General features: G+C 48.6%; 2 non-coding genes across 2 annotated transcripts; both read right to left on the minus strand.

The window, feature by feature from the left end:
• Positions 1–6,904: 6,904 nt before the first annotated feature.
• trnar-ucg (transfer RNA arginine (anticodon UCG)) lies at positions 6,905–6,993 on the minus strand. The gene is given in 2 exon segments: positions 6,905–6,940; positions 6,957–6,993. It is a non-coding gene; the product is annotated as a tRNA-Arg (tRNA).
• Positions 6,994–7,490: 497 nt separating this feature from the next.
• trnar-ucg (transfer RNA arginine (anticodon UCG)) lies at positions 7,491–7,579 on the minus strand. The gene is given in 2 exon segments: positions 7,491–7,526; positions 7,543–7,579. It is a non-coding gene; the product is annotated as a tRNA-Arg (tRNA).
• Between the last annotated feature and the right edge of the window lie 11,631 nt (positions 7,580–19,210).

The following is a 19,210-nucleotide window of genomic DNA, read 5'->3' on the forward strand; positions in this document are numbered from 1 at the left end:
CATCAAGAACCAGGACAAGGTTCGGGTCGTTGCGGTTCAAAACACGAACCTCCACAAACACGGGGTCCCGCAGCACACTAACGATCGGGTAGTCACTGGCCTTGTACCAGTTCCGGTAGCTGCCATCTGCAGACAGAAAGATGAATGGCGGCCAGTATGCATTTGCAGGGAAACCATAAATGAACACGAGGTAAATGAGCACGCAAATACCTCTAGCTATTCTTAGCCCCAGAAGTAGCTGACCGGTTTCAGTGGCAGGACGGGGCGGAGTAAGCGTGTCCACACAGGGCGTCACCTGCAGCTCGGATTCCTGGCTTCCCTCATAACTGCACTGCACATGGAGCCTGTAAGAGATTGGACACTTGCCGACCCCACTGGGCACCACCACACAATGCTTAAGATGTTCCCAAACTCACCTGAATGGACTAACTCGGCCCACCGAGCCCAGAGCGCCATGCAAGACCTCAAACTTCCCCAACACGTCCGTCTCATAAACCACCTTATCTCCGTCCATCTACAGGATACGGAAGGCCATCAGTGAGCGCCAGTCATGATCCCCACTCCAATACCTACCCGTTGCGTGGTACCGCACTTGGTGAGCGTATACTGGCAGAGCACCGCAGAGACGGCGGTGGGACGGCACTCGGCTCCGGACCCATTCTTCACGTACACCGTGCTCAGGTTTACAGGGGGCAGCGTCAAATCCTTGGCGATAGCAACTAGAACCCACCCGTCCTTTGTGCACACTGTGGAATGGACAATGAAAGGCTGTTAGATAATGCACGGTAGAGTCGAGACCCGGGACAACAGGTCATAAACCATTTCCAGCCCACAGCCTCCCCAATCTATCGTCACACACAAACCCTGCCCCACATTCCCGGGTGAGTGGTGGAATAGAGGCGACGCCTCCCTTTTCTCCCTGCCCCACACAAATGCGGCTGATTTGCCGGTGCCCAATGATTTGGCGATGGGGGCTGGCGTGCACCAACAAAGGGACGCTCAGCCCCACTTCTCCGCTCATCTCCCTATTAAAGGGACTAATAGCAATCAGCGGGAAAGCGCCGGCACACAATGACAAAATATGCTCAGAATTGCACGTTGCAGCGGTGACCAATGTAACCAGTTCCAGACCGGAAGAGTTTAGATTAACTCGTTTGGGACCAGAATACCGGCATGTATCCGGATGGAGGTCAACCGGCTAATCTCCGGAACACAGTGGCCGGGAAGATACACACCAGGCAGGTTGTCAAGTGAATGGATACACGGCGGAATATCCGCACTTGTAGCATTAAAGCAGCAGCCTCTCCGCACACAGTCCTGGCCAGAAATTCCCACAAACCCGCAACCTTTGCGGAACTGGGGACACAGCCGACATTTATCGGCTGGTCGATGCAGAGAAGGCGGTTGCGCTGAACCGATCACAGCAAAGACCAAAACAAAGTGCCCACAGGCCGTCCATCTCAACGCGCCAAGTCTCCCGGGTGAGTGATGGAGTACAGTACAATACAAACTTTATTGTCATTGTGCAGTGTACAAGTACAGAGAGAACGAAATGCAGTTAGCATCTTAACCAGAGTGCATGTGATGGAATAGTAAAACATATAATATATACATATATGCACAGTAGCGGTAGTGGAAATTCCGGAGAGCGAGATCAGTCACTGATGGGAGGAGTGCCCGAGGGAGGGTGGGGGTGGGGGAGTGGGGTGGCAGCAATCACCGAACCGCAGAGTTAAGTAAGGTAACGACCGCAGGAAAGAAGCTGTTCCTGAACCTGCAGGTCCGGGAACGGAGAGACCTGTAGCGCCTCCCAGATGGGAGGAGGGTAAACAATCTATGGTTGGGGTGAGAGCTGTCCTTGACGATGCAGCGCGCCCTTCGCAGACATCGCCTACTCTGGATAGACTGAATGGAGGGGAGTGAGGAACCGGTGATGCGTTGGGCAGTTTTCACCACCCTCTGCAGTGCTTTCCGGTCAGAGACAGAGCAGTTGCCATACCATTCTGTGATACAGTTAGTAAGGATGCTCTCGATAGTGCAGCAGTAGAAGTTCACCAGAATCTGAGGAGACAGATGGACCTTCTTTAGTCTCCTCGGGGAGAAGAGACGCAGGTGAGCCTTCTTGATCAGTGTTGAGGTATTGTGGGTCCAAGAGAGGTCATCAGAAATGTTGACACCCAAGAACCTGAAACTGGAAACACGCTCTACCTCCGTCCCGTTAATATGGATGGGGGTGTGCGTACCACCCCTAGCCCTTCTGTAGTCCACAAAGAGGTCCTTGGTCTTCTTGGTGTTAAGGACCAAGTTGTTGTCAGCGCACCACGTTGCAAGCAGCTGGACCTCCTCCCTATAGGCCGACTCATCATTGTCGCAGTAGAGGCGACTCCTCCCTTTTCTCCCAGCGCTGCTAAACCGCCACCCAATCAGCCGCAGGCCCCGAGTCCGCCGCCAACCGCCTCGCGTATTCCCGCGGGAATCTCGTGGATGGGCCTGATTCCAATCAACCAGTGAAGGCGCTTCTGTCTCAAACGCTCAGAAAAATCCCCTCTTAAAGGCACCGCGGGTATAACATTCAACTCATTGTTTGATTAAATAATCAAAGTCAATTTAGAGAGAATCAGGCACATCGGCCCAGCGCATATAGTAACCACTACCAACCACCATTTTACAGTGATCCCATTGGTCTGTAGCCTTCTGTGCACAATGTGGGGAAGTGGCGAGACCACGCCCCAGTTTTAGTTGAGGGTCGGTGGTGATGGGAGTTAACAGCTTCAAATTCCTGGGCGTTAACATCTCGGATGACTTGTCCAGCGCTCAGCACGTAGATACCACCATGAAGAAGGTGCGCCAGCGGCTTTCTTTCTCCGAAGTTTAAATCAATCTGACATGACTCCGAACACTCCAGCAAACTTCGACAGATGCACTGTAGAATGTTTCCTGTCCTGTTGCATTGTGGGCTGGTGCAGCATTTCCAACGCGCAGGAATACAAGACCGTGCAGAATTATGTGTACAGCCCGGTCTTTCTGGCGATTGCATGGTAGGTCAAAACGTCACGGAATCGCTCAAGCGTACTGGAGAACAAGCATGCCTGCGGCATACAATCGTCACACACGCAACACGTACGTTCCTACCTGGAAATTACCGTCAAAATTGTCGGGTTTTGTGCTCTTAAGACTTGTGGGAATAGGGCTAACCGTGAGAGCCAATTATCGAACTTCAGAATTCCAAAGTTGAGAAGAAATTATGGCAGAGAGAAGCGAGAGTTGAAGAGACAACAGCTAAAGCGGTTGGCGAACATTGGCCGTGCAGAAATCAAGATGGAAGAGATCGAGAATTATCGCGTTTGCTCATTGCATTTCATCAACAGTAAGGCATTCTTTGTGTTTTTTTCTTGATTCCTTTGGTATCTAAAAAAGTAACAAATATGGCTGTAAAGTAACAATTTCTTAGAATCAATTCTCCCCCTCGATAAAACATTGAATCAGTCGCAAATCATTACCACGCAATGTCCATGCAGTAACTCAATACAGACTCGCCGTTCATTGACCCGTATACTGACCCGTGTCTTTTCACATGCGATAAGGTGGTTCAAATTCATGTGGGTATTATTGAAAAGCACAGTCGTAGTGCTGCTGCCACTTGCCCTGTTATGCTTTCAATCGCAGGTCACGCCGGATCATGGGAGGGATGAGGTTAAATTTATTGATGGCGATTCACTTTGTTCGGATGATTTGTTTACCATGGTTCTCGTGGTACTTGCTTACCTACAAAAACACAACGCTTCTGAAGGGTAATTTCTCAGAAAAAAATCGCATATCTTTTACATAATTGAACTTAGGGCCTACAAAATTATACGTGAGTTTTGAATAAGCGAGTTCGGTATTTCGATTCAGCATGCATCTGTCATAGGTCGGAAGGGCGATGCATTCTCGCCGGCTGATCTGTGGTGTGTATACAGGCCTGCGTTTCATGCGTAGTTTCCAATTTTGCTTCGTAGAGGTAAGAAAATAGTGCTTTAAAAACATTACTTATCTGTATTTATGGTCAATTTGTACTCCGGTTGACACAAAATGCTGGAGTAACTTACTGGGACAGGCAGCAACGCTGGAGAGAAGGATTGGCTGACGTTTCAGGTCGAGACCCTACCGGAAGAGTCTCGACCTGAAACGTCAGCCATTACTTCTCGGTGCAAACCAACGTCTACAGCTCTTTCTTACACGTTAAAAAAATCCCCACGCTTGGTGCTTCATTGCGGGTTACAGAGCTCCCTGCCACCCCAGGGAATGTCATTTGTGCCGCCGTCCAGAGGAGACATGGGCGCTACACAACTCACTCTCATTCCACACAAACCTGGCTCCTCTTCACCCCTACGCATCCTGGGGATGGCGGTGCCAGCAGAGGCTGTGGTCGCGAGCGCTGGCTCCCTGAAGCCGGTTGTCTGGGTCTTGATCCCATGATCACATCCCCGCTGCGCGTTTCTGATTACAACACCTGTCCCGTTGAGTGACTCCAGCTTTTTTTGTTTATCTTCGGTTTACACCAGCATCTGCAGTTCCTTCCTACACAAAGGACCCCCCACCCCCACCCCACCATCACCAGCAACCTCTCTGACATGCTAAGCGTGGCAAATTGTTTCAATTTACAGGGTTTGATTAATACACGGTGGTTTCCGATGTGTCAGAGTCGGTACTGGCACAACATGCACGCCTTTCTTTCATACGAGCAAATGCTTTATGAAAACACTTAATGAAGTGTGTCGTTTCCTATGGCATGTTATCCCACGAGCACCTTAATGGTCACCATATTTATATTATGATGTTTAGCTAAGTGGATATGTCTGGGAGGAATGGTTGGAATATGGGAAATAATGGGATTAATGAAGTATTATTGTGATTATGCGCTTGATGGTTCGAAGACTTGGTGGGCCGAAGAGCCTGATTCCCTGATCCAGGACTGCGCGAGTCCGAAAGATATCGTAAAAACTCGCGCGAAGCTCTTTTTACTGCTATCCATGTAGCGTACACATATATTTACAGCATATATTACTTGCCTCACTGAACTTCGCGGCCGATGTGAGAGTGGAACAGACTTTCGGAGACTATCGGAGACTGTGGAGAGAAATTTCAACGAAACTCTTGAGTGATCCAGAAATTGTGCATGCTTAGCCAGAACAAACCGTTATTAGCCAGAATGATACAGTTCGCACTTGCTTGCTTTCTTTATACAGCATTATGCACCCACCTGGACCGAGATAGGAGATGAATGATGGGTCAGAGTTTGTGCTAATTGCTGGGTATAGAAGAGGTTATAATTGCCGTTGATACAACAGCCCTCTGTCAATGCTCAGAGGCATGCCAGAGGGGACGAAATAGTGGATTGAAGATGTAGTTTCTGTGGTGTAGCGGTTATCACGTTCGCTTTACACGCGAAATGTCCCCAGTTCAATCCTGGGCGGACGCGATGTGTCTGGCAGTGAACGATTCCAAACGCTTCCAAATATTTCTTGCTGCATCCATTTACAGCTGATACTGCACATGTCCCTATTAGGGTCTCGACCCGAAACGTCACCCATTCCCTTTCTCCTGAGATGCTGCCTGACCTGCTGAGTTACTCCAGCATTTTTTGAATAAATACCTTCGATTTGTACCAACATCTGCAGTTATTTTCTTATACTACACATGTCCCTGTTGGGCTTGGACAAGCAAACAGACGAACAAAAGCAATGCTGGAAATACCGAGCAAGTTACTCTTTTTTTCCGTTACTCGTTCCTCTCATATTACACACTGTTATCATATCATATCATATCATATATATACAGCCGGAAACAGGCCTTTTCGGCCCTCCAAGTCCGTGCCGCCCAGTGATCCCCGTACATTAACACTATCCTACACCCACTAGGGACAATTTTTACATTTACCCAGCCAATTAACCTACATACCTGTACGTCTTTGGACGTACCTGTTGCTACGGTTCATGTTTTTTGATCTGTTTCAAGTTCTCAAATTCAATATTCTCTGGCATCTCCCTCTCCCTAATGTCATTTTATGCCTCCCATTTCCCCTCCCCCCTATGTCTGTCGCTTCTCCTCACCCACCTCTCGCTCCCAGTGCATTTCTCTTGCACCGAGAAATGTTTCGACATAATGCTTGTTTGATGAAACAGTTACGAACAGCACCTCCATGCAGTTTTGATCTGTGGAGTTTTTGCCGGGAAAGAACAAACCAGTGAAACGTTGACAGTTCCACGAGAGACAAAACATTGCATAAAAATATTAAGATATTACAGTTTTAAAATTAACACTAAAAGTGCGGTGTCTCCAGAAACAGCACAACTGCCTTTGGCCTCACATGACATGTCAATCGGGACTTTTGGAATAAAGGAAGCACGGTGTTTACCGTTCTTCCGCACATCCTCTGAAGTTTAATTGCTTCGGTGTTCTCCACTGTGACCTGATATGCTGAATGTGCAGCACACTCCACCAACATTAGTCCGGCTTATCAACAGCAGATCCTCCCGACAACAAATTAGCCCGAAACGTGAGTTGGTCAATTGAAACCATATAATCGTAAAGATTGGGACTGAATCCCAAGCAGATGATCTGCGGACATCCAACTTGTTAATCAGACCTGACTTCCGGGATTGGAAGCTGAAACCTAACGTTCCTACCTATAACTCCCTGACTCTGCGCCTCTCCGCTCAGATAAATAACTTCCTGATGCTTTACAGCCGCCGTTGCATGAGAATAACTGCCCCCCCCCCCCCCCCCCCCCCCCCAAGCTGTGCAGCCTGTACTAATATGTATACATATTAATTTAATTGTGGCTTGTGTTTGAAATAGATTGGAGAGATGCGGTGAATAGAATGGTTGATAGAATGGAACCCAAAAGTTCAGGCTGGTAAAACGACCGTGACAGGACTCGAACCTGCAATCTTCTGATGACATCGTAACAAACACCGAAGTCAGACGCCTTATCCATTAGGCCACACGGTCCTTTGCCGTTGAAAGATGGTGTTTAAAGATCCTGGGGAAAGCCTCCGGGAAAAATGTGCGGCGGGTGTGATGCGCAACGTGTGGACAAGGAAATTAGGTAACAACACAGATTGTTGTGTGTCAACATGAGGTTTCATCAGCACAGATATTTACAGTGGTTGAAGAGTTGCGCCATGCAGAATGAGCCTGTGGCGGCACTAGGAGAATTCTCAATGAAATGGAGTTTTAGGACGCTTGGAATTTACAAGCGCCCCTTTTCTTGCATCACCCCTCGGCGGTATATTGCGGCCATCCTGTCTGTGGTGGGATGTATGGAGTGAACTGTTTCAAGGTCAAAACTTACTCTTGAGGCAGACAAAGATTTCCATCTCTGTTGGCCATCTGAATCATAAAACAGGTTCCCTCATGCAAGTCACAGTGTTATGGTTACGTCCCCAGCGCCGTGCAAAGGAATATATTGTGTATAGAATGGTACCCAAAAGTTCACTCTGGTAAAACGACCGTGACAGGACTCGAACCTGCAATCTTCTGATGACATCGTAACAAACGCCGAAGTCAGACGCCTTATCCATTAGGCCACACGGTCCCTTGCCTTCAACGCCGCTGCCGCCGCCGACATTCCCGACCTCTTCACCGCCGCCGACCTTCCCGACCTCTTCACCGCCGCCGACTTTCCCGACCTCTTCACAGCCGCTGCCGCCGACCTTCCCGACCTCTTCACCGTCGCCCACGCCCTCCCCGGCCATCCGCTGACCGGGCCGACCGTCACTTACCCGGGGTCCAGTTCCCCCCGGGCCTCCCCCAGCGACCGTTTCGACCCGCGCCGCTCCACCGCCCAGCAGCAGGTCGCAGCCGTCGCTGTACCCGGCTCCCAGGATATACAACAGGCCGCAGCTCCACCCGGCCCACAGACACCGCGCTGGGCCCACAGTCCCCACCAGGCAGAGTCCCACAGCACCGTTGGGTCCTTCTGCCCACCCCCTACTACAGGTAATCGCAGCCAGTTCTCCACTGGGTCTCCCCCTTCCCCCTCTAGCTAGGCGACTCTTACTCCCCACATCGGTCCTCATGCCCCCCTCTGCCCTGCTAACCCACCACCCCCTCACCATACATCACCTCCACCTGACCCCTGCCTCCATCCGACCCCAACCGCCACCATTGCCAGGTGATCACCATCCCCCCTGACCTCCCCCTTTCAGACACCGAACGGTCGGTCCTCAGCAGAGGTCTTACCTTTGTTCCCCTCCGTCCCCACATCAACGTGTTCCGCGTCCGCCATGACGTGGAGCTCTTCTTCCGCCGCCTCCGCCTCCGAGCCTTTTTTCATGGGAAAGAGTCCTCACCCACCACTGATGACCCCTTCTCCCATCTCCAACGGACCCCCTCCACCTGGACTCCCCCCTCCCCCGGTTGGCCAACTACCCTCACTAGAACTTTTTATCTCCAACTGCCGTCGTGACATGAACCGCCTCAAATTCTACACTCCCCAGACTAACTCTAACCTCTCCTGTCCTGAATGTGCAGCCCTCCACTCACTCCGCAACATCCCGGACTTTATCATCAAACCCACTGACAAGTGAGGTGCTGTGGTAGTCTGGCGTGCTGACCTCTACAGGACCGAGGCCAGACGACAACTCTCAGACACCTCTTCCTACCTATCCCTGGACCATGACCCCATCGACAAACACCAGACCTTTATCGTCAACACCATCACGGACCTCATCATCTCCGGCGATCTACCCCCCAATGCCTCCAAACTCATACTTCCCCAGCCATGCACGGCCCGATTCTACCTCCTACCCAAAGTCCATAAACAGAACTGTCCCGGCAGACCCATTGTCTCTGCCTGCTCATGTCCCACCGAACATATTTCCACCTACCTCGACTCCATCTTATCCCCCCTGGTTAAATCCCTCCCCACCTACGTCCAAGACACCTCACATGCTCTCCATCTCCTCGATAACTTCCGGTTCCCAGACCCCTACTCCCTTATCTTTACCATGGATATCCAGCCACTCTCCACTTCCATCCCCCACAAGGATGGTCTCGAAGCCCTCCGTTTCTTCCTCGACCGTAGAACCAGCCAATCCCCTTCTGCCAACACACCCGTCCGCCTAGCAGAGCTGGTTCTTACCCTCAACAACTTCTCCTTTGACTCCTCCCACTTCCTCCAAACCAGAGGCGTAGCTATGGGCACTCGCATGGGCCCTAGCTACGCCTGCCTCTTTGTCGGGTACGTCGAACAATCCCTGTTCCGGGCGTACACCGGCCCCATCCCCGAAATCTACCTCCGCTACATCGACGACTGCATTGGTGCTACCTCTTGTACCCATGCAGAACTCACTGACTTCGTACACTTCACTTCCAATTTCCATCCTGCCCTTAAATATACCTGGACTATCTCCGACATCTCCCTCCCATGTCTGGACCTTACCTTCTCCATCACAGGAGACAGACTAGTGACGGACATTTACTATAAACCCACTGACTCACACAGCTATCTGGACTACACTTCTTCCCACCTGGTCCCCCGCAAAAAGTATATCCCCTACTCCCAATTCCTCTGTCTACGCCGCATCTGCGCCCGGGATGAGCTGTTCCACACTAGGGCGTCAGAGATGTCCTAATTCTTCAGGAAACGGGGCTTCCCCTCCTCCATTATAGATGAGGCTCTCACTAGGGTCTCTTCTACATCCTGCAGCTCCGCTATTGCTCCCCCTCTCCCCACTCGCAACAAGGACAGAATCCCCCTCGTTCTCACCTTCCAAGCCACCAGCCAACGGATCCAACAAATCATCCGCCAACATTTCCGTCACCTACAACGGGACCCCACCACCGGCCATATCTTCCCATCCCCTCCCCTCTCTGCGTTCCGCAGAGACCGTTCTCTCCGTAACTCCCTGGTGCACTCGTCCCTTCCTACCCAAACCACCCCAACCCAGGGCACTTTCCCCTGCAACCGCACAAGATGCAACACCTGTCCCTTTACCTCCCCCCTCAACTCCATCCACGGACCCAAACAGTCTTTCCAGGTGAGACAAAGGTTCACCTGCACCTCCTCCAACCTCATCTATTGCATCCGCTGCTCTAGATGTCAACTTATTTACATCGGGGAAACCAAGCGCAGGCTCGGCGATCGCTTCGCTCAACACCTGCGCTCGGTCCGCATTGACCAAGCTGATCTCCCGGTGGCCGAGCACTTCAACTCCCCCTCCCATTCCCAGTCTGACCTTTCTGTCAAGGCCTTCCTCCAGTGCCATAGTGAGGCCCACCGGAAATTGGAGGAATATCACCTCATATTTCGCCTGGCCAGCTTGCAGCCCAGTGGTATGAACATCGACTTCTCCAACTTTAGGTAGTTCCTCTGTCCCTCTCTTCCCCTCCTCCTTCCCAGATCTCCCTCTATCTTCCTGTCTCCACCTATATACTTCCTTTGTCCCGCCCCTGACATCAGTCTGAAGAAGAGTCTCGACCTGAAACGTCACCCATTCCTTCTCTCCCGAGATGCTGCCTGACCTGCTGAGTTACTCCAGCATTTTGTGAATAAATACCTTCGATTTTTACCTACATCTGCAATTACTTTCTTATAATATATTGTGTGTGGTGGAATGGTTTCCACGCTGCATGGGCATTTCCACTCTGATTAGCTCCCAGCTTCTGTTGCAAAGTGGTTTTTTTTCTTGTTTTGTCATTGCTGCAAAGCGCGATCAGGCAACATCGTTGGTGATCAGTGTGGCGCTCCCTGGTGAACATTAGCAAATTCCTTGCTCGATTTGAGCAGAAGGCGAACATCTGTCCCATTAGACGGAGTGTGCCTTTTTTTCCCCCAGAGTCACTGTGGGAAAAGATAGATCGGCAATCCTGGGGGTAAACCCACGGAGAGCAATTGTTTCGCACGGAGTCCTTGGCCTCCACAGAAGGAATTGCTCAGAGCCAACTAACGGGAGTGTTCACGGACATCTTTAATCTCTTCCTACTCCGTCCTGAGCTAACCACCTGCTTCAAGAAGACCACTATCATCCCGATACCGAATAAAAGCAAGACCTCATGCCTTAACGGCTAATGTCCAGTGCCCTTGACATCCTCCATAATGACATCGTTCGAGAGGCTGGTTATCGAAACCATTAAATACCAACTGCCAACCAACCTTCATGCAATGCAGTTCGCCTACCGCCAAAACACATCCAAAGCTGATGCCATCTCCGTGCCCCTACCCCTGGATAAGAGAGATACCTATGTAAGACATATTCTTCGACTAAGCTCTACTTTCAATACAATAATCCTAAGCTAATCTCCAAACACATGGAACTTGGAATTAGCGCTCAACTCTGTAACTGGGTCATCGGCTTCCTGACCAACAGACCATAATCAATGATGTTAGGTGAGAAATCATCATCTACGTTTATCTTCAAAACTGGTCCCCCACAAGGATGCGTTTTCTACCCCCTTCTTTACTCCTTACACGCCCAGCACTGCACAGCCAAAAACCAATCTAATCAATTTAAATATTCGCAGATGGCACCACCCATGTCGGCCGGATATAAAACAGTGACAAGGCCGAGCGCAGGAGGAATATTGAGTGCCTCCTAAACTGATGCTACGACAAAAATCTTTGCCTTAATGTCAGCAGGACAAAGGAAATTGTAATGGTCTTCGGAAAGCGAAGCTTTGACACCGACGACGCCGATGTAACGGCGACGCCGACGCCGATCTTAGGAATAAATATCACCAGCAATTTGTCCTCGACCAGCCATATCGAACCAATGGACAAAGGCGACAAGTTGAACAATGGCCTGTGGAGGGATAGCAATCAGGACCAGGCCAACGAGCTGAACCTGTTTTTAAAATAGATTTGATACTGGTGCATCTGGCCGCCCACAGACTCTCCCCATCAATCCCCCTGGTCTACTTGCTCTGTCCTTTCCTTGTCACACCTGGCCATCAAGGCTGAGCAGGTGAGGAAATAACTAAACAGACTCCGCCCAGGCAAACCCATGGGTTCCGATGGTGTCAGCCCCTGGAAGCATTGGAGATCATTTTATAATGTTCTATAGATTCAGGATCAGTTCCTGTGGATTGGAACATAGCAAATGTTATCCCACTTTTTAAGAAAGGAGGGAGAGAGAAAACGGTTAATTATAGACCAGTTAGTCTGACATCAGTGGTGGGGAAGATGCTGGAGTCAATTATAAAAGACGAAATTGCTGAGCATTTGGATAGCAGTAACAGGATCATTCCGAGTCAGCATGGATTTACGAAGGGGAAATCATGCTTGACAAATCTACTGGAATTTTTTGAGAATGTAACTAGGAAAATTTACAGGGGAGAGTCAGTGGATGTGGTGTACCTCGACTTTCAGAAAGCCTTCGACAAGGTCCCACATAGGAGATTAGTGGGCAAAATTAGAGCACATGGTATTGGGGTAGGGTACTGACATGGATAGAAAATTGGTTGACAGACAGAAAGCAAAGAGTGGGGATAAATGGGTCCCTTTCGGAATGGCAGGCAGTGACCAGTGGGGTACCACAAGGTTCGGTGCTGGGACCCCAGCTATTTACGATATACATTAATGACTTAGATGAAGGGATTAAAAGTACCATTATCAAATTTGAAGATGATACTAAGCTGGGGGGTAATGTGAATTGTGTGGAAGATGCAATAAGGCTGCAGGATGACTTGGACAGGTTGTGTGAGTGGGCGGATACATGGCAGATGCAGTTTAATGTAGATAAGTGTGAGGTTATTCACTTTCGAAGTAAGAATAGAAAGGCAGATTATTATCTGAATGGTGTCAAGTTATGAAGAGGGGATGTTCAATGAGATCTGGGTGTCCTAGTGCATCAGTCACTGAAAGGAAGCATGCAGGTACAGCAAGCAGTGAAGAAAGCCAATGGAATGTTGGCCTTCATAACAAGAGGAGTTGAGTATAGGAGCAAAGGGGTCCTTCTACAGTTGTACCGGGCCCTGGTGAGACCGCACCTGGAGTACTGTGTGCAGTTTTCGTCTCCAAATTTGAGGAAGGATATTCTTGCTATTGAGGGCGTGCAGCGTAGGTTCTCTAGGTTAATTCCCGGAATGGCGGGACTGTCGTATGTTGAAAGGCTGGAGCAATTAGGCTTGTATACACTGGAATTTAGAAGGATGAGGGGGGATCTTATTGAAACATATAAGATAATTAGGGGATTGGACACAATAGAGGCAGGCAGCATGTTCACAATGTTGGGGGAGTCCAGAACAGGGGCTACAGTTTAAGAATAAGGGGTAGGCCATTTAGAACGGAGATGAGGAAGAACTTTTTCAGTCAGAGAGTGGTGAAGGTGTGGAATTCTCTGCCTCAGAAGGCAGTGGAGGCCAGTTCGTTGGATGCTTTCAAGAGAGAGCTGGATAGAGCTCTTAAGGATAGCGGAGTGAGGGGGTATGGGGAGAAGGCAGGAACGGGGTACTGATTGAGAGTGATCAGCCATGATCGCATTGAATGGCGGTGCTGGCTCGAAGGGCTGAATGGCCTACTCCTGCACCTATTGTCTATTGTCTATTGTCTATTGTCTATTGTCTACTCAAGGCGTGTGCCAGCATGTTGTACTCCAGCATATCTTCACCCTGAGCCTGGAGAGGGTTTCTGTGATGTGTTAGACATCCTGTCTGGTTCCTGTACCAAAGAGGACCCGTCCCAGCTCGTCCAATGACTACAGACCGGTGACGCTTACTTCACAAATCATGAAGTTCCTGGAGAGGCTGGTGCGCACTCACCTGCGACCGCTGGTTAAATCCTACTTGGACACTCTGAAGTTCGCTTGCCCAACAAAGGTGGGGGTTGAAGACGCCATCATCCACTTGCTCCATCCTTCCAATGCTCACCAGGATAAGCCGGAAGCACTGTGAGAGTCATATTTTTTGCTTCTCCGTGCTTTTAACACGTCCGGCCTGCACTGCTGAGGAGCAAACTGACGAAGATGCGGGTTGGTGTCCTGGATCACCAACTACCTGACTGGACGACCACAGTATGTCAGGTTACAGAACGGTGTCTCCGGCATTGTATTGAGCAGCACAGGGGCCCCACAGGGCATGGTCCTCTGTCCCTTTCTGTTCACCATCTACACCTCGGACTTCAGATGTAACTCGGACTCGTGCCATCTGCAGAAATTCTTGGATGATTCTGCAATCGTGGGCTGCATCAGTGAGGGGAGGGAAGCTGAACACAGATGTGTAGTCAACGATTTTGATGAGTGGTGTGGCCTGAATCACCTGCAGCTCAACAGCGACAAGACTAAGGGATTAGTGGTGGAATTTAGGAGGCGAGGAACACCCCTGTCCCCTGTCTCCATCAATGGTGTGGATGTGCAGTTTACCAGGGTTTACAAATACACTGGATTTTAACTAGACAGTAACATGGAATACAAGAAGGGACATAGTAGGCTGTACTCTTGGAGAAGGCTCCGCAGTAAGATGCTGCAGATGTTCTAACAATCAGTGGTAGCCAGTGCCATCTTCTTCGCTGGCGTGTGATGGGGCAGCAGGGCGAAGGCCGCGGACGCCAAATGAATTAAGGAGCTCACCAGGAAGGCTCATCTCGTTCTGGCGGCGGAGGTAGATTCCTGGGAGGTGGTCTTCGATGGGAGTATGGTACTCAAACTGCGGTGCATCATCGACAATACAGCTCACCTGCTCCTTGACATACTGGTTAACCTGAGGAGTACCTTCAGCAACAGACTGGTCCCAACAAGATGTAATACAGAACGCCACAGGAAATTCTTGTTGCCTGTTGCTATCAAACTGTAAAACTCCCCCCCGCCTTTCTGTAGTGGGGTAGACAGACACGCATCCAGGTACAGCAGGCAGTGGGGAAAGCTAATGGAATGTTGGCCTTCACAACAAAAGGATTTCAGTATAGGAGTAAAGAGGTTCTTCTGCAGTTCTAAAGGGCCTTGATAAGACCACCTCTGGAGTGTTGTGTACAGTATTGGTTTCCTAATTTGAGGAAGGACATCCTTGTAATTGAGGCAGTGCAGCGTAGGTTCACGAGATTGATCCATGGGATGGCGGGACTGAAATATGAAGAAAGATTGAAAATACTAGGCTTATATTCACTGGAGTTTAGAAGGATGAGAGGGGATCTTATAGAAACATATAAAATTATAAAGGGACTGGACAAGCTAGAAGAAGGAAAACGTTCCCAATGTCGGGCGAGTCAAGAACCAGGGGCCACAGTCTTAGAATAAAGGGGAAGCCATTTAAAACTGAGGTGAGAAAAAACGTTTTCACCCAGAGAGTTGTGAATTTGTGGAATTCTCTGCCAAAGAGGGCAGTGGAAGCCAAATCACTGGATGGATTTAAGAAAGAGTTAGATAGGGCTCTATGGGCTAGTGGAATCAAGGGATATGGGGACAAGGCAGGCACGGTGTATTGATTGGGGACGATCAGCCATGATCACAATGAATGGCGTTGATGACTCGAAGGGCCGAGTGGCCTCCTCCTGCACCTATTTTCTATGTTTCTATGTTCGACACCCCTCCCCCCCCTCGCCCTCCCAATCTTTGCACATCGCCAATCCTTTCAACTCGTCACTTTAATTTCATGTTTCATGTGTCTTGTGTTTTTTTACTCTTGCCAGATTAATTTTCCCTGCTCGGATAAATACGGTAAAGCTCTCTCGTATCGTATCGTAAAATTGCACACCAACAACTCTACTTTCGTAGAAGGCTCAGGACGTTGAGTATATCCCCAGCAACTCTCACCAGCTTCTATAGTTGCGCCGTAGAAAGCATTTTATTGGGGTGCGTCACAGCATGGTCTGAGAACAGTTCCATCCTGGACCGCAATCATTGCAGAGGGTTGTTGACCTGGGCCAGACAATTTCGCAATCCAACCTCCCTTCCATTGACTCAATCCTCAATCTAAACTTCACGCTGCCTCGCCAAGCCCAGCAATATTTTCCACCACGAGTCTCACTCCGGTCCCTCCCTTTATTCCCCTGTCTCATCGGGCACGAGATGAAGGTTTGGAAACGCATACCTCCAGATTCAGGGGCAGTTTCAAACAAATGAACCGACATTCTCACCAATTAAAGAGCGGTCCTGACCAACCATCTGGCTCAAATTGGGGACCTTCGAACTTTCTTTAAGCCAACTTTACTGGACGTTATCTTGCACTAAAAGTTGCCGATTAATGGAAAGCACATAACAAAAAAGCTTTTCATTTATTGTGACATTAATAAACATGTACATGTGACATTAATAAACTAAACTAAACTGTTTCACAGAGTCCATGTGGAGGTGGGTTGAACCCGTGAAACGATTGTTCAGAGACATGTTGACGTGTTTAGGCTGATGCGGAGGAGATGGCGAGAACTGTTACCCATTGTGAGGATTTCATCGAACTGTCGATACAGTTTGAAAATTACAATAAATGAAAACTTAGTAAATCTCTTCAATTGTCTATTCACGGTGGTTGAAGAGGCCAAATCATTATATGCTTTGAAAGTATAGATCAATAAATATTTGAAAGATCGAAAAATCCAGCGTGAAGGGGAACCGGTACAGGATAAGTTTTTAGGTTAATGTTGACCAGCCCATATCACACCGATGGGCGCACAGTGTCCTAGTGGCCGACTCCTCCTCCTATTTTTATGTGTGTTGTGATCATCACTTCACAATGAAATACACATTCCCACGACGAAGTATGCAAAATAACTTGCTGACGAAATGCAACCAGACCACCAGGAATCCCAATATATTAACGGACTGAAAGAGAGGGTAAGGACTCGATCTTGTAGATGACTACTGAAGAAATAAACACGAGAACGGTCAGTTTGATGAATGTCGCACACATCAGTAATGAAGTGGGCAGAACATTTCTGCAGACGGAGTTTTCCATGTTAATTTTGTGCCTATCTGCATCGTTTGTTCATTTCTGATCATTGGTCCGTTACTGCTCCGCATTTTCACAGTCCCCGATATCTCATGAGAGTGGTATTCTAGGATTGCTCCATTTTAGGTCCAATGTCGTTGGCCTCGCACATTCATCTGTCACTGCGCCCCTCGCCCTCATCCGTTACATCAGCTCTACAAGGAGATTTCAATTTTCCTTCCTGCCCCCCAATGCGGCCTCGCTCACTCTAGAGATTTTCATGTGCCACGTCCGTTCGGTGTTTTCTAAAGAGAGGGAAGTTAAAAGCGCGTCATCCCATCGTATTCCTAGTTTATTCCACGCTCCCTCCACCACATTTAGCGACAAAATATACCTTTTTATTAAATACAAAGGACTTCGGGCTTGCGTGACAAAGATAGAAGGTGGAGTTTTTGAATTAGTTATGAAAAATCGCTGACAACACTCCGTTATCCAAACCAATTGCTCTGGACAAGGATGGGTTCGAACCCACGTGTGGAAAGCACTCTGGCTTAGAAGTTCATCGCCTTAAACCCTCGACCAATACGTCTATTCTTAACTCCTGTGACTTGTTTTACAGTATTCATTGTTTACGGCTTTCATTGTCCCGTGTGTTCATTTTCATATTCTACATTTGATTTCTATTCACGTTTCTAGAATTATAAACGTTTACCACCCCTGGGTTTTTTGATCTATTCTCTCAAAGTTGTACGCATTTTAATCGATTTAGTCTGTTCTACAGTTACTCCAAGACGTTATGGTTTGAATACATTTCGCTCTGCACTTTTGCTTTGGAAGTACAATGTAAAATATAGGTATAAACTCAATGACATTTCTATTTTTATATGATTTACTGTGGTTTCACAAGCGCAGCATCGCTTTTTGAATAGTTTTCTTTGCCTCGTTTGCAATCAATGTTGAACTCAACCATCTTTCTCCTGTCATTGAAGCCTTCAGTCCAGCGGACATCTCTACTCCACGTTCCAAGAAACATTGTCAAGTAACTAGCGGTCAAAGATTGCTTGGGTGCCAGGCAATTTGCTTTACCTTGGCCCGTGTGCTTAAGTGCAACATGCCGCTCTTCTAAACATTCACTTCAGTGACCGCTCTGCCGCCTCTCTATGTCTCTTTGCAATCTTTTGGGGTTTACCTCAGTTAAAAATACTGTCACCGCGTTACTGTTAAATTATGATTGTTATCCAACTCCCAGCGTTCCGTTCTTTAACGGCAAGCACTGGAACAAATGGTTTCGACTACTGCTGATCAGATTTGCTTTGCATCATCATCGTTCGAACATTAAGCACCCCATCATTTTCACATCCTCATGGATCGTCCGGTTAATTTCATTGTTTACCTGTCACCCTTCCCGACAATCTGTATGTCTTTCCCCACTTCAGGAGCTGAAAACATGCCTGGCCTACTCCCCTTGAAAGAGAGCACTTCAGTTTCTCCTACACTGCTGGTGGCGAGACCTTTGGAAACACCACCTGTGCTACAAGGGAATCCGTTGATCCACTATTTCTGATCACAAACAGAAAACACTCCCTGCCGTACACGAGGCAGCCTCTCCCTAGACAAGGAGAGTGGATGGACCGACGGGTTGTTTTCCTGGAGGTTGAGGGGAGAACTGATAGAATTACAGAACGTTATGAGAGGCATAGATGGGTAGACAGTCAAGACCCATTTCCTGGGATGGAAATATTAAAGACAAAGTCGCATAGGTTTAAGGTGAGAGGGACAACGTCTAAATGTGATGTGCGGAACAACATTTTACGCAGAGGGGGTTGAATCCTGCAAAGCGCTGCCGATGGTGATGCTGGAGCAGATACGACATTTCAGAGACTTTTGGATAGGCACATGGTATGCAGGGAATGGAGAGATTTGAATGATGTGCAGGCAGATGTAAGTCGGTCTTGGTGTCATGTTCGGCATAGGAAATGTAGGCCGAGGGTCCTGTTTCTTGCTCTACTTTCCTGTGTTCTATATGTTCTATGTAAATGGAATTGTCCTGTCCATCTATTTCTGTCTTTGTTTATTCATTGGCTTCATGTACCGTGTCTTCACTCAGTGCACTCTGAACTACCGAGTCTGGTGTTAAGGTGCAGGAACAGGTGAAATGAGAGCTGGGGAAAGACATTTAGTTTCCCAGCTCCTCTTCTGGTCATCAAAATCATTGAACAGGAATCAAAGTGGAAACGAAGATTAAACTAAGAGGAAATGCACGTTCAATAAGAATATTGTCACGAAAATTGGGAACATGAACGTGGTTGCACCATATAAGTACCAGATAGTTAATTCTTCGGGTAAGCGAGGTCCAGAAATCACAGTTAGA

The sequence above is a fragment of the Rhinoraja longicauda genome, chromosome 34 (assembly GCF_053455715.1).
Source record: "Rhinoraja longicauda isolate Sanriku21f chromosome 34, sRhiLon1.1, whole genome shotgun sequence".
NCBI classification, from domain to species: domain Eukaryota; kingdom Metazoa; phylum Chordata; class Chondrichthyes; order Rajiformes; family Arhynchobatidae; genus Rhinoraja; species Rhinoraja longicauda.